General features: G+C 34.3%; 3 pseudogenes; all 3 read right to left on the bottom strand.

Moving 5' to 3' along the window:
- Positions 1-136: 136 nt before the first annotated feature.
- LOC143232989 (5S ribosomal RNA) lies at positions 137-255 on the bottom strand (annotated as a pseudogene).
- Positions 256-1,934: 1,679 nt separating this feature from the next.
- On the bottom strand, positions 1,935-2,053 carry LOC143232990 (5S ribosomal RNA; annotated as a pseudogene).
- A 1,799-nt stretch (positions 2,054-3,852) lies between these two features.
- LOC143232988 (5S ribosomal RNA) lies at positions 3,853-3,971 on the bottom strand (annotated as a pseudogene).
- Positions 3,972-14,624: the final 10,653 nt, after the last annotated feature.

Here is a 14,624-nt window from a genome sequence, read left to right as displayed (position 1 = left end):
ACTTCACTCGAGCCCACCACTTTCTTTCGGGAAGGAAATTTTGTTTTTATCTCTTTGAAATCAGAAATTGTGAAAAAAATGAAAGGTATCGATCAGCTCTTTGCGAGACGTACTAATTTCAAAGTGAAAAAAAAAATGTCATCATCACACGGTATTCCCAGGTGGTCACCCTCCCAAGTACTAACCGGGCCCGCCGTTGCTTGGCTTCGGTGATCGGACGAGAACCGGCATTTTCAACGTGGTATGAACGATGACAGTTAAATTCTGTTTCTTATTGGATGTTTGAAGTATTATCCAAAATGAAAATCGTTGTTCCAGCTCGAAATTTCGAAGTTGTGAAATATAAAAGATGCTTTAGAAATGCACTGTTCCAGGAGGACGCTGGAAAGTGCAGTCTGAGTCCTAAAATCACTGGTTTGCGTTACACATCCCCGGAAGTACACGATTGTCATTTCGAGGGGTGGAAACTGTCGCACGCAGGCGTGTGTGCATTGATTGACATGCAGCAATGTGTCTACGTGTGTGTAGACTTTGGTATTTCACGCGTGCTTGTGTGAGGAGTAGAATTATTTATTACATTTAATGTTCACCCTTCTTTTATTGGGCATTCGGCTATGCACATTAATTTACCGGTCTTTATTAATGTGTATTTTAATTTCGGTCGGAAGAAGTCGTGTGTACTCGCCTCTTTTTTTTTTGCCTTTTCAACAAAATAGTATTAAACGCTTGTTATTCTCTCGGGAGAGCGCCTCAGAAGTCGCTGTTTTCTCTCTAGCTAAAGAAGTGTGTGGATGTTGATCAGAGTACATTGCAAAAAATGGGAATAATTCTCTGACGTTACAGAAACAGAACGAGACTAAAGGAACAGGGTGTGTGTTTTCAACAGTTATTATCGATGCACCTGTCACACTCGGTTCCTACCGTTCGCGAGTCGGAAGCGTGCCACGTACAAAGTTCCTTCCTATCTAAAGACGTTTGCTTCACTTTTTGCTTTCACTGCTATATATTTTCAAAATTTGCTTTTACTCTTTTGTAACTTTTTGTTCCTGCTTCTGTTATGCCACAATAGCAAAGACTTGTCGTTATTGGAAAGTTAATTTTCAAAAAGTACGTGCACATAAAATACGTACAAGCATTTGTTTTTTAAAAAAGGTGTGCAATCGTCATGTGTCTCCCAGTGAAGTCTCTCTCTGCTGGTTATATTTCTAGACAAAGTAATTTTATCCAAAACATAGCGAACGTTATGTAAGGAAACTCTAATATTTAGTCGCGTCGCCCCTTCTGTGCAGCAGACTGACTCCTCGACAGTTGCTTTTGCTCAGGTAAAACAGCACGAGCGAGACAATATTGTGAAGTAGGAACACGTTTCAAATTTCGTCTGCATATAAGACTGCCTCAGATTAATGTGGGCTGGATCTACTCGTTAAGGGAGTTTCTCTTTTGTAGATCTTGGGCATTTCGAAGATCGACCCGCAAAGATAGTTTATTTCGTTCCTCTCCAATATGCGTCTGAACGGAGGGGTTTGAATAAAAGTGAAATAGAACGCGGCTCGCGCCACCTGCTAAGAGATCTACTACTTTTCTTGACGATTGCAGGAAATGATAGTTTCAATTCCTTTTTGTTCACTCAAGCCTCTGATCAAGAATACGTTTTGGAAGCGTGTTTAATTACCTGACTTGTTTATTTTCGCTCGTTACTTTCACGGATTTTTCCTCTATAGCCGATGGGAAAATCAGATTAGTTCCTGTAACAAAAATGTTTTCACAATAGTTTACCAATATAGACAACTACTATTAAGGCACTTCACTCGAGCCCACCACTTTCTTTCGGGAAGGAAATTTTGTTTTTATCTCTTTTAAATCAGAAATTGTGAAAAAATGAAAGGTATCGATCAGCTCTTTGCGAGACGTACTAATTTCAATGTGAAAAAAAATGTCATCATCACCCGGTATTCCCAGGTGGTCACCCTACCAAGTACTAACCGAGCCCGCCGTTGCTTGGCTTCGGTGATCGGACGAGAACCGGCATTTTCAAAGTGGTATGAACGATGACAGTTTAATTGTGTTTCTTATTGGGTGTTTTAAGTATTATCCTAAATGAAAATCGTTGTTCCAGCTGGAAATTTTGAAGTTGTGAAATATAAAAGATGCTTCAGAAATGCACTGTTCCAGGAGGACGCTGGAAAGTGCAGTCTGAGTCCTAATAACACTGGTTTACGTTACACATTGCCGGAATTACACGATTGTCATTTCGAGTGGTGGAAACTGTCGCACGCAGGCGTGTGTGCATTGATTGACATGCAACACTTAATTGATCAATTATGCCTCTGAGAACTTTCTCAAACGGCTTTTAGTCACATCTTATATTGCTTTCCTACTTTCACAAAATCTGGTATTTTCCTCTCGTTACACAGGCCTACATCCCATCACTTACAGACGTGTGCGTAGACTTTAGTATTTCACGCGTGCTTGTGTGAGGAGTAGAATTATTTATTACATTTAATGTTCACCCTTCTTTTATTGGGCATTCGGCTATGCACGTTAATTTACCGGTCTTTATTAATGTGTATTTTAATTTCGGTCGGAAGAAGTCGTGTGTACTCGCCTCTTTTTTTTTTGCCCTTTCAACAAAATAGTATTAAACGCTTGTTACCCTCTCGGGAGAGTGACTCAGAAGTCGCTGTTTTCTCTCTAGCTAAAGAAGTGTGTGGATGTTGATCAGCGTACATTGCAAAAAATGGGAATAATTCTCTGACGTTACAGAAACAGAACGAGACTAAAGGAACAGGGTGTGTGTTTTCAACAGTTATTATCGATGCACCTGTCACACTCGGTTCCTACCGTTCGCGAGTCGGAAGCGTGCCACGTACAAAGTTCCTCCCTATCTAAAGACGTTTGCTTCACTTTTTGCTTTCACTGCTATATATTTTCAAAATTTGCTTTTACTCTTTTGTAACTTTTTGTTCCTGCTTCTTTTATGCCACAATAGCAAAGACTTGTCGTTATTGGAAAGTTAATTTTCAAAAAGTACGTGCACATAAAATACGTACAAGCATTTGTTTTTTAAAAAAGGTGTGCAATCGTCATGTGTCTCCGAGTGAAGTCTCTCTCTGCTGGTTATATTTCTAGACAAAGTAATTTTATCCAAAACATAGCGAACGTTATGTAAGGAAACTCTAATGTTTAGTCGCGTCGCCCTTTCTGTGCAGCAGACTGACTCCTCGACAGTTGCTTTTGCTCAGGTAAAACAGCACGAGCGAGACAATATTGTGAAGTAGGAACACGTTTAAATTTCGTCTGCATATAAGACTGCCTCAGATTAATGTGGGCTGGATCTACTCGTTAAGGGAGTTCTCTTTTGTACATCTTGGGCATTTCGAAGATCGACCCGCGAAGATAGTTTATTTCGTTCCTCTCCAATATGCGTCTGAACGGAGGGGTTTGAATAAAAGTGAAATAGAACGCGGCTCGCGCCACCTGCTAAGAGATCTACTACTTTTCTTGACGATTGCAGGAAATGATAGTTTCAATTCCTTTTTGTTCACTCAAGCCTCTGATCAAGAATACGTTTTGGAAGCGTGTTTAATTACCTGACTTGTTTATTTTCGCTCGTTACTTGCACGGATTTTTCCTCTATAGCCGATGGGAAAATCAGATTAGTTCCTGTAACAAAAATGTTTTCACAATAGTTTACCAATATAGACAACTACTATTAAGGCACTTCACTCGGGCCCACCACTTTCTTTCGGGAAGGAAATTTTGTTTTTATCTCTTTTAAATCAGAAATTGTGAAAAAATGAAAGGTATCGATCAGCTCTTTGCGAGACGTACTAATTTCAATGTGAAAAAAAATGTCATCATCACCCGGTATTCCCAGGTGGTCACCCTACCAAGTACTAACCGAGCCCGCCGTTGCTTGGCTTCGGTGATCGGACGAGAACCGGCATTTTCAACGTGGTATGAACGATGACAGTTTAATTCTGTTTCTTATTGGGTGTTTTAAGTATTATCCTAAATGAAAATCGTTGTTCCAGCTCGAAATTTCGAAGTTGTGAAACATAAAAGATGCTTTAGAAATGCACTGTTCCAGGAGGACGCTGGAAAGTGCAGTCTGAGTCCTAATAACACTGGTTTGCGTTACACATCCCCGGAAGTACACGATTGTCATTTCGAGGGGTGGAAACTGTCGCACGCAGGCGTGTATGCATTGACTGACATGCAACACTTAATTGATCAATTAGGCCTCTGAGAACTTTCTCAAACGGCTTTTAGTCACATGTTGGGGTTTAGTTTTCGTTATATTTCCAGTTTATTACAGAATATACTGCATTTCATACAGTTACGCTATTCGTTTTTTTCTTGTTTAATTTTTGAGTTAATTCGTGAATTTCTGAGGCTATATTATATATATGTTGGCCCCCAATGGCTCTGCGATATGTTTCGGACTTTCGATGCTAAAATCCGGGTTCCGATACTAATGGTAGCCATATCAAAGATACCCTATTCTGTAACTTTATGCTCAATTCAAAACAACAACAATTTATATGTGAGAAAATTGAGATTTTTCCGTAAATTCTGTTAGAAATGTATGACTATACGTGTGAAATTTTCGAAATCATGAAGTTATGCAACTAGTTCAAGTTATTTCCTAACTGCGAATAAATTGCGTGCCAAGTGCGTTAAGGCGTACGATTCGTAATCCTAGGGTCGCGAGTTCGAATCCTTGTCGCACCAAACATGCTCGCCCTTTCAGCCGTGGGGATGTTATAATGTGACGGATAATCCCCCTATTCGTTGGTAAAAGAGTAGCTTAAGAGTTGGCGGTGGATGATAACGACTAGCTGACTTCCCTCTAGTCTTACACTACTAAATTAGGAACGGCTAGAACAAATAGCCCTCATGTAGCTTTGGGCGAAATTCAAACATATAAATTGCATGAATTAAGTTTTTCTTTTATATTTCGAAAAGAGAGAAAATTTTCACTTCTAAGTTATATTATCAGAAATGCGTTTTTCCTCAAATAAAATAACATCTTTCACTTATAACTTTTCTATTTTTGTTCTGTTTTTCTCGAAAGAAAAGTGTGTAACATAATCAATATTCGTGTTCCTCTCAAAAATATGTATTAAAAAACAATGATTTATTAATCAGTGAAAAACACTCTGAATTAGGTTAAAGTTTCAGACTTTATTAAGCATATTTTCGTTTTGTAAACACTGAAAATATCGAAAGCCTTTATTACATACAGCAACACACAAACATAAAAATAACAAAACAGACTTTAATAAATGAGGAAGTGACTGACCTATTGATATAAAATTTGGAATTTTCTTTCCTCCATACGATATTAATAATTACCCTCCTTCTTGTGGATATTTCAACATTAGATATTCGAATGGAAACTGAACTACTGATCTCAGTTTTGGAATTTGTCTCTTCTTCCAATAGTCACAGTTACAGCTTGATTTTTTAAACAAATTAAGGTGAATAGAAAGATGAAACTAAAACTAACAGACACAACATCTTGTCGTACTCTTGGAATTTTGAAACTTTGCAAATAAAAATTGTCGAAAGTTCAAATTACAGTAGTTATAAATGGAACATTTAATCATTTTAATGGATATTAACAGCCACACATATGTTCAAGTCGTTCCTTAATATAAAACAAGAAATATATACACAGGATTCGATGAGTAGATTGAGAAAATATATCAACTGACTAGCTGTATAAATTTACTTTAAGAAAAGGAATATATATTTACAGCAAATAACAGGCGCACAGTCATATTGTTTTCGCTATAATTTCGACAAAATCCACAAATAACCATTAAAGATTCCCTGTAAATACTTGCGCATTGAAAAATTCATATAAATAAAAGAGCTTGCAACTCATTTTCACCTTTCTAGTTAACATTTGGGTCAGCATGGGTATGAATTAATGGTTGTTAAAAGTCTAATTTTATATTATGTAATGGTCTTGTCTTAGCCTCAAACGATTAATATTTTGTTTTATTGATTATTTTAAAGCATAGCTCGAAAACTTTTTAATATTAGTCTTTTTAAAAAAACTGTCTTTTATTAGTAGTACAACATAGATTATGTTTGTGTTTGTTTCGTTTTTTCATAAAAGAATGTTCAAACCAAATTTAATTTCTAAAGAAAAAAAAACACTTAAAAATAATGCACATCATGAAGCGGAAAGAAGTGCATTACGTAAGGATGCTACATGGAATACTGACTGTCAGAAGCAGTTCTAACTGAGCAGAACGTTATCAGCCACATACAAAACTACTAGACCTTTCCCAGCGCGTGCTTTTAACTCTTTGTAGCCGATAATACTTTATAAAACAGCGAGTAAAAGTAGACCAGAAATGAAGTTTTACCTTACCTATGACTAGGGATAATTTCATTTAAATATTCTATAGAACAACTTAGAATAGCGAATGTTTAAACAGATTAAAACATTCCACTTAAATTTATTCTGTTTACTACAAAAACTTCCTATTTTTCAAGACCGTATGTCTCTAAGATAGTTCAGAGTTCTCAAATGTATTTACATTCGTCACGTACTCTTAATACAACGTAAAAACTCTATATTTCAAAAAATGTTTAAATTGAAGAATTGTTAAAACCGAAAATCTGTTTCGTGATACACATATTAATTTAAGAAAGACACTCTTTGATAAATTACTGGGCCTTTTGTGGAACTACTTTCTTCAAACTAATGTTACAAATTTATATTGCGAGAAAATCTTAATTTTGAAATGGAACGCAGCGAAACATTATAGAAATTTTGTTGCCGAAGCTTTGATTTATTAAAATTGCACGTTATCGTTCGAAACGTTGTGGTCAGAATTCCAATTCATAGTACTCGACTCTGACACCAGGAGGGTGATGGCACTAGAAAACCCAGTAGAACTTGTTTCCAACAACGATTCGTGGAACGTCTACAAAACCATCAAGTCAGAACTGACGCATGAATAACCTGTAATATTATAATGTAAAATACGTTATATTTTGTTTTCCTAATCAGAACGTACAGAATGGTTATCAACAACAGCCATAATACTATTACATTTCATAATGTAATAAGATGCAATAAAAATTTACACTCAAACCAATTGCAAGAGGAAGTTGTCACAAAGAAAGGTTTTCAATAATTACGTATTATTTTTCTTAGCTGATGAATTAACATACAAAATAATTCATTAATGCTAAGTTTTACTTTCATTGATACATAACAAAATTATGCTCTTTACTTTTCTACTGGTAGCTCACAAGTTTAGTTCAGAACAGTAAGTTATTTTTACACTTTCAATTTTCATGAACTGAGATAAAAATATAAATAAACGTATTACTTTTAATTTTAGCTGATGAAATAAAAATAGCGTATTTCTAAAAAATTGTATGCATACGTTCATTCTCGAGTATAATGTTTAAATTAATTAATTATTTAGTTTGCAAGACGCTCGAGCTCTGATTTAAAAACTTGCTCCGTTGTGAAAAATTTACAATGTCTTATGTCTATTATCAAAATAGGATATTTCAGGATAATCCTATATAATTAAGAATCAGATAAAGTATTTTCAGTTGGACTACTAATGAAATAGATATATTTTATGTTATCGTTACAATTGGCCTAATTATGGTTGTTAATAGGTTCATTATTGTATTACAAATACAACAAAGTAAGTTAATGAAATTGTTGTTTTGAATTAAGCACAAAGATACACAATGGGGTATCTGTGTTCTGCCCACCACGGGTATCGAAGCCTGATTTTTAGCGTTGTAAGTCCACAGACATACCGCTGAGCCACTTGGAGGCAAGTTAATAAATAACTGTTAAATCTAGACATAAAAATGTACCACAGTTCTTTCAACAATGGTGTAATTTGTCTTTGTTGTGTAAGTAACTAGAAGGCTAATATTCTATTAATTTCCCAAGAAGTTACAAATTAATGTAGTGAAGCTATAATTAACTATATAACCCCCAGACTTTTTAATTGAACTATTCATGTCCTAGACGAGATCACTTTTTGGGATCCAAGGACCCCAGTAATAAATGATACATAAACAAAATAATGTTAAACAACCTTATAAATAATGTAATTAATCTTGCAGGAGTCATCCTCCTGTTATGAGAAATTTCTTTACACCTATAAAGATGTCCATTACTCTAACTATGTGGAACATACTGCTGGTGAACTATGAAATCTAACAGAAAATTTTAAAGTGCTTGACGTACTCCTCAAACAGTAATTTAATTTTCTATTTCGTAGAACAAAGATATGTTTCTTGGATTAAATTATAAACTTACATTAATTTCTTCGATTCAATTAATTTGGAACTTATTTTCAAACTGTAAAATGTTCCCCTTCAAATAAATAAGTTCATATTAATGTAGCTCTAGATTGGGACAATACTCATCTCGAACATAATTTTTTTTAACGTTTCATATAACATAGTTTATAACCGTATTAAGAGCACCGTTATACAAATGAAACATGGCCAGATAAGACGCTAGGTTTTGCCTATCGAAATAAAATATGTGAGCACATTTATCAATTCTGAAATTGTAAAAAAAAAAAGTTATTTGCTGTATGTACGTTTGACTTATCGGTCGACTCAGATATTCTCTGAAATGAGAAACCACACGACATTCCTTAATGCATCTGAATTTTCGTTTGACAAGTGGCTTTCAAACCAACAAACACTAACTGTTCTAGAGACTATTTTCGATTTCGAAACTCTGGTCGATAGCGCGTTCAATCGCTTATCAAACAAGTAACTGAGATTTATTTTTATTATTTCAACTCAATAATATTATAACAGACTTTCAAGCCTAAGTCTACTTTGTTATATCCCTAGATTACAACTAAAAAAAAACGCCTATTCGTCAGAAAAGCGAATATCTCGTCATATCAAAATTATCCTAGGCTCTTCCGCCACATTAAATCAGACTCTGATCATAAAATATAAATCACACGTATATGCAAACGTAATTTGAAAAACACAGTTAACTGATAAAATGAGAACTTGTTTGTTCCGATATCTTTTGATAAATAAGTGCTTTATTATGATAAAGCAGATAAACTTGTTTGGTTTGGTTTAAAATTCTCACAAAGCTACACAAGGACTATCTGCGCTAGCCGTCACTAATTTTGGACATTAAGTCTTGACGGAAGGCAGCTAGTCATCACCACCTACAGCCAACTCTTAGGTTACTTTTCACCAACTAATAGTGTGATTGACCGTCTCATTATGGCGCCCCCACGGTTGAAGGAGAGAGCATGTTTGGTTTGACGGGGATTCAAACCTGCGACCCTCGTATTACGAGTCAAGTTCCTCAACCATCTAGCCATACAAATAAGTAACTAAGATAATTGTCCAACAATTCTGTATGGACTAAATTTAAAACTCAAGGAAATATAATGTAAAATAATAATATCTTTTTAAATTACATTTTGTTTTCTAAAATTCCATTGAAAAATGTTTAAAACCACAAGGCGTCACATGATTGGACAATCAAGCTGCAATGCGGACATAGTAAGATATTTAAGTAAGCGAGATACCTTCCATCAGGTTCAACAACTATGTCGGTTTTTTAAATTGAAAGTGGCTTGGGATAGAGGTTGGTTAAGGAAATCCTAAGTTTCTTTCTTAAACGAATGCATAGATGTTCCTATAACAAATAACTTCAAAATTACAATTGCAGGAATGTGTTGTCAATCCAGTAGAATCTTAGACACACAATTGTTAAACAATAACACAAAGTATATTGTGATAGGGGACCTCAATTCTAAACACACAAATCCTGGATGTCGAAGAACATTACCAAGTGGATCTCGTTTACTACGAATCCTCAAAAATACAAACTTAGCACTTTTAATTGAGTTGATCGAACTCACTGGTGCACACGCACAAATTACGAAGAAATATTAGATCTAGATATATAATTCTCTAATTCAAGTTTAAAATGTATATAATTTGATGTTGAACAGGACACAGACAGCCACCACTTTACTACGTGGTGTAAGTTCGATATCGCACCAACCAGAGTAAACCAAAACGTCAAATAAAACTTAACCATTATTAGCAGACCAGCAACAGTAAAAAACAAAACTATATAAATCATTACCAGCTTTGAGATCACAATACATGTGTATTACCAAGCAATAACTGAATGTATCATTACAGCAGTAGAAATAGCTATCCCAAAACAACACGATCACACAAAAGTAAACTCATAAAAACTAAACAAAATCATGAAAGATATGATCAAATTCAGACTCAGATGAAGTTGACGAAACATAAACACAAGAGATACGTCTCTGAGACCACAGGTAAATGCACTAGGAAACAAAATTAGAAATAAAATATAAACAATAAAACAACAAAATTGGGATATTTATTGCAGTACCTTGAACGAAGACTCACACAAAACAAAAAAATATGAAAATCCTACACAACACTGGTCCAAGGAAACGAAACACCAAATAGTAGCACGTAACAATCGAAACTATTAGAAGAATACCTTCAAAGTACTTTTCAAATACAAAATTATCCACATGTGAATAATTATTACCGCAACAAGGTGAACAATAAATTATCTTGACGATCGCAGGAAATGATAGTTTCAATTCCGTTTTGTTCGCTAAAGCCTCTGGTCTAGAATACGTTTTGGAAGCGTGTTTAATAAACTGACTTGTTGATTTTCGTTCGTTACTTGCACGGATTTTGTATCTATAGCTAATGGAAAAGTATATTATTTCCTATAAAAAAACATTCTTTTCCCAAGAGTTTACCATTATGGGCACAACACTATTAAAACACTTCTCTTGAGCTCACCACTTTCTTTCCGGAAGGTTATTTTATCTCTTCTCTCAGAACCTGTGTAAAGTGAAAGGTATCGATCAGCTCTTTGCGAGACACACCAATTTAAAGGTGTGATGAAGAAAGGAAAAAATGTAATCATCACCCGGTATTCCCCCCCTCCCAACTACTAACCGGGCCCGACGTAGCTCAATTTCGGTGACCATACGAGAACCGTGGTTTTCCACGTGATATGAACGATGACACTTTTATTTCGTTTCTTTTGGATGTTTTAAGTATTTCCCTGAGAGGAAATCGTTGTTCCAGCTTAAAATTTCGTAGTTGTGAAACACAAAAGATGCTTTAGAAATTCACTGTTACTGGAGGACACTGGAAAGTGTAGCGTGAGTCCTAATAACTCTAGTGTGGGTTCTCATACCCGGAAGTACGCAATTGTCATTTCGAGGGGTGAACACTTTCGCACACAGGCGTGTGTGCATTGACTGACATGCAACACTTAATTGATCAATTAGGCCTCTGAGAACTTTCTCAAACGGCTTTTAGTCACATGTTGGGGTTTAGTCTTCGTTATATTTCCAGTTAATTACAGAATATACTGCATTTCATACAGTTACACTATTCGTTTTTCTCCTGTTTAATTTTCGAGTTAATTCGTGAATTTCTGTAGCTGTATTATATATATGTGGACCCCCAATGGCTCTGCGGTATGTCTGTGGACTTTCGACGCTAAAAAACCGGGTTTCGATACCAATGGTAGGCATATCAAAGATAGCCTATTTTGTAGCTTTATGCTTAATTCAAAACAACAACAATTTATATATGAAAAACTTGAAATGTTTACGTAAATTCTGTTAGAAATGTATGACTAGACGTGTAAAATTTTCAAAATGATGAAATTATGCAAATAGTTCAAGTTATTTCTTAACTGCAAATAAATTGCGGGCCAAGTGCGTTAAGGCGTACGATTCGTAATCCGAGGGTCGCGAGTTCGAAACCTGGTCGCACCAAACATGCTCGCCCTTTCAGCCGTGGGGATGTTATAATGTGATGGCCAATCCCCCTATTCGTTGGTAAAAGAGTAGCTCAAGAGTTGGCGGTGGATGATAACGACTAGCTGACTTCCCTCTACTCTTACACTACTAAATTAGGAACAACTAGAACAGGTAGCCCTCGTGTAGCTTTGGGCGAAATTCAAACATATAAATTGCATGAATTAAGTTTTTCTTTTATATTTCGAAAGAGAGAAAATTTTCACTTGTAAATTATATTATCAGAAATACGTTTTCCCTTAAATACAATAACATCTTTCACTTATAACTTTTCTACTTTTGTTCTGTTTTTCTCGAAAGAAAAGTATGTAACATGATCAATATTCGTGTTCCTCTCAAAAATATGTATTAAAAAACAATGATTTATTAATCAGTGAAAAACACTCTGAATTAGGTTAATGCTTTAGACTTTATTAAGCATATTTTTCTTTTCTAAACACTGAAAATATCGAAAGCCTTTATTACATACAGCAATACACAAAGTTAAAAATAACAAAACAGACTTGTAATAAATGAGGAAGTGACTGACCTATTGATAACAAAGATCGAATTTTCTTTCCTCTAGACGATATTAATAATTACCCTCCTTCTTGTGGATATTTCAACATTAGATATTCGAATGGAAACTGAACTACTGATCTTAGTTTTGGAATTTGTTTCTTCTTCCAATAGTCACAGTTACAACTTGATTTTTTAAACAAATTAAGGTGAATAGAAAGATGAAACTAAAACTAACAGACACAACATCTTGTTGTACTCTTGGCCTTTTGAAACTTTGCAAATAAAAATTGTCGAAAGTTCAAATTACAGTAGTTATAAATGGAACATTTAATCATTTTAATGGATATTAACAGCCACACATCTGTTGAAGTCGTTCTTTAATATAAAACAAGAAAGATATACATAGGATTCGATGAGTAGATTGAGAAAATATATCAACTGACTAGCTATATAAATTTACTTTAAGAAAAGGAATATATATTTACAGCAAATAACAGGCGCACAGTCATATTGTTTTCGCTATAATTTCGACAAATTCCAAAATAACCATTAAAGATTCCCTGTAAATACTTGTGCATTGAAAAATTCATATAAATAAAAGAGCTTGCAACACATTTTCACGTTTCTAGTTAACATTTGGGTCATCATCGGTATAAATTTAGGGTTGTTAAAAGTCTAATTTTATATTATGTAATGGACTCGGTCTTAACCTTAAACGATTAATATTTTCTTTATTGATTATTTTAAAGCATAGCTCGAAAACTGTTTAATATTAGTCTTTTTAAAAAAACTGTCTTTTATTAGTAGTACAACATAGATTATGTTTGTGTTTGTTTAGTTTTCTCATAAAAGAATGTTCAAATCAAATTTAATTTCTAAAGAAAAAAAAAACACTTAAAAATAATGCACATCATGAAGCGGAAAGAAGTGCATTACGTAAGGATGCTACATGGAATACTGACTGTCAGAAGCAGTTCTAACTGAGCAGAACGTTATCAGCCACATACAAAACTACTAGACCTTTGCCAGCGCGTGCTTTTAACTCTTTGTAGCCGATAATACTTTATGAAACAGCGAGTAAAAGTAGGCCAGAAATGAAGTTTTACCTTACCCATGACTAGGGATAATTTCATTTAATTATTCTATAGAACAACTTAGAATAGCGAATGTTTAAACAGATTAAAACATTCCACTTAAATTTATTCTGTTTACTACAAGAATTTCCTATTTTTCAAGACGGTATGTCTCTAAGATAGTTCAGAGTTGTCAAATGTATTTACATTCGTCACGTACTCTTAATACAACGTAAAAACACTATATTTTAAGAAATGTTTAAATTGAAGAATTGTTAAAACCGAAAATCTGTTTCGTGATACACATATTAATCTAAGAATGACACTCTTTGATAAACTACTGGGTCTTTTGTAGAACTACTTTCTTCAAACTAATTTTTCAAATTTATATTGCGAGAAAAACTTAATTTTGAAATGGAACGCAGCGAAACATTATTGAAATTTTGTTGCTGAAGCTTTGATTTATTAAAATTGCACGTTATCGTTCGAAACGTTGTGGTCAGAATTCCAATTCATAGTACTCGACTCTGACACCAGGAAGGTGATGGCACTAGAAAACCCAGTAGAACTTGTTTCCAAGAACGATTCGTAGAACGTCTACAAAACCATCAGGTCAGAACTGACGCATGAATAACCTGTAATATTATAATGTAAAATACGTTATATTTTGTTTTCCTAATCAGAACGTACAGAATGGTTATCAACTATAGCCATAATACTATTACAATTTATAATGTAATAAAATGCAATAAAAATATACACTCAAACCAATAGCAAGAGGAAGTTGTCACAAAGAAAGGTTTTCAATAATTACGTATTTTTTTTTTTAGCTGATGAATTAACATACAAAATAATTCATTAATGCTAAGTTTTACTTTCATTGATACATAACAAAATTATGCTCTTTACTTTTCTACTGGTAGCTCACAAGTTTAGTTCAGAACAGTAAATTATTTTTACACTTTCATTTTTCATGAACCAAGTTAAAAATATAAATAAACATGTTACTTTTAATTTTAGCTGTTGAACTAAAAACAGCGTATTTCTAAAAAATTATATGCATACGTTCATTCTCGAGTATAATGTTTAAATTAATTAATTATTTAGTTTGCAAGACGCTCGAGCTTTGATTTAAAATTTGCTCCGTAGTGAAAAATTTACAATGTCT

The sequence above is a fragment of the Tachypleus tridentatus genome, chromosome 11 (assembly GCF_004210375.1).
Source record: "Tachypleus tridentatus isolate NWPU-2018 chromosome 11, ASM421037v1, whole genome shotgun sequence".
Taxonomy (NCBI): domain Eukaryota; kingdom Metazoa; phylum Arthropoda; class Merostomata; order Xiphosura; family Limulidae; genus Tachypleus; species Tachypleus tridentatus.
Note: the sequence above shows the minus strand (reverse complement) of the source record. Positions and strands in the feature narration are given on the sequence as shown.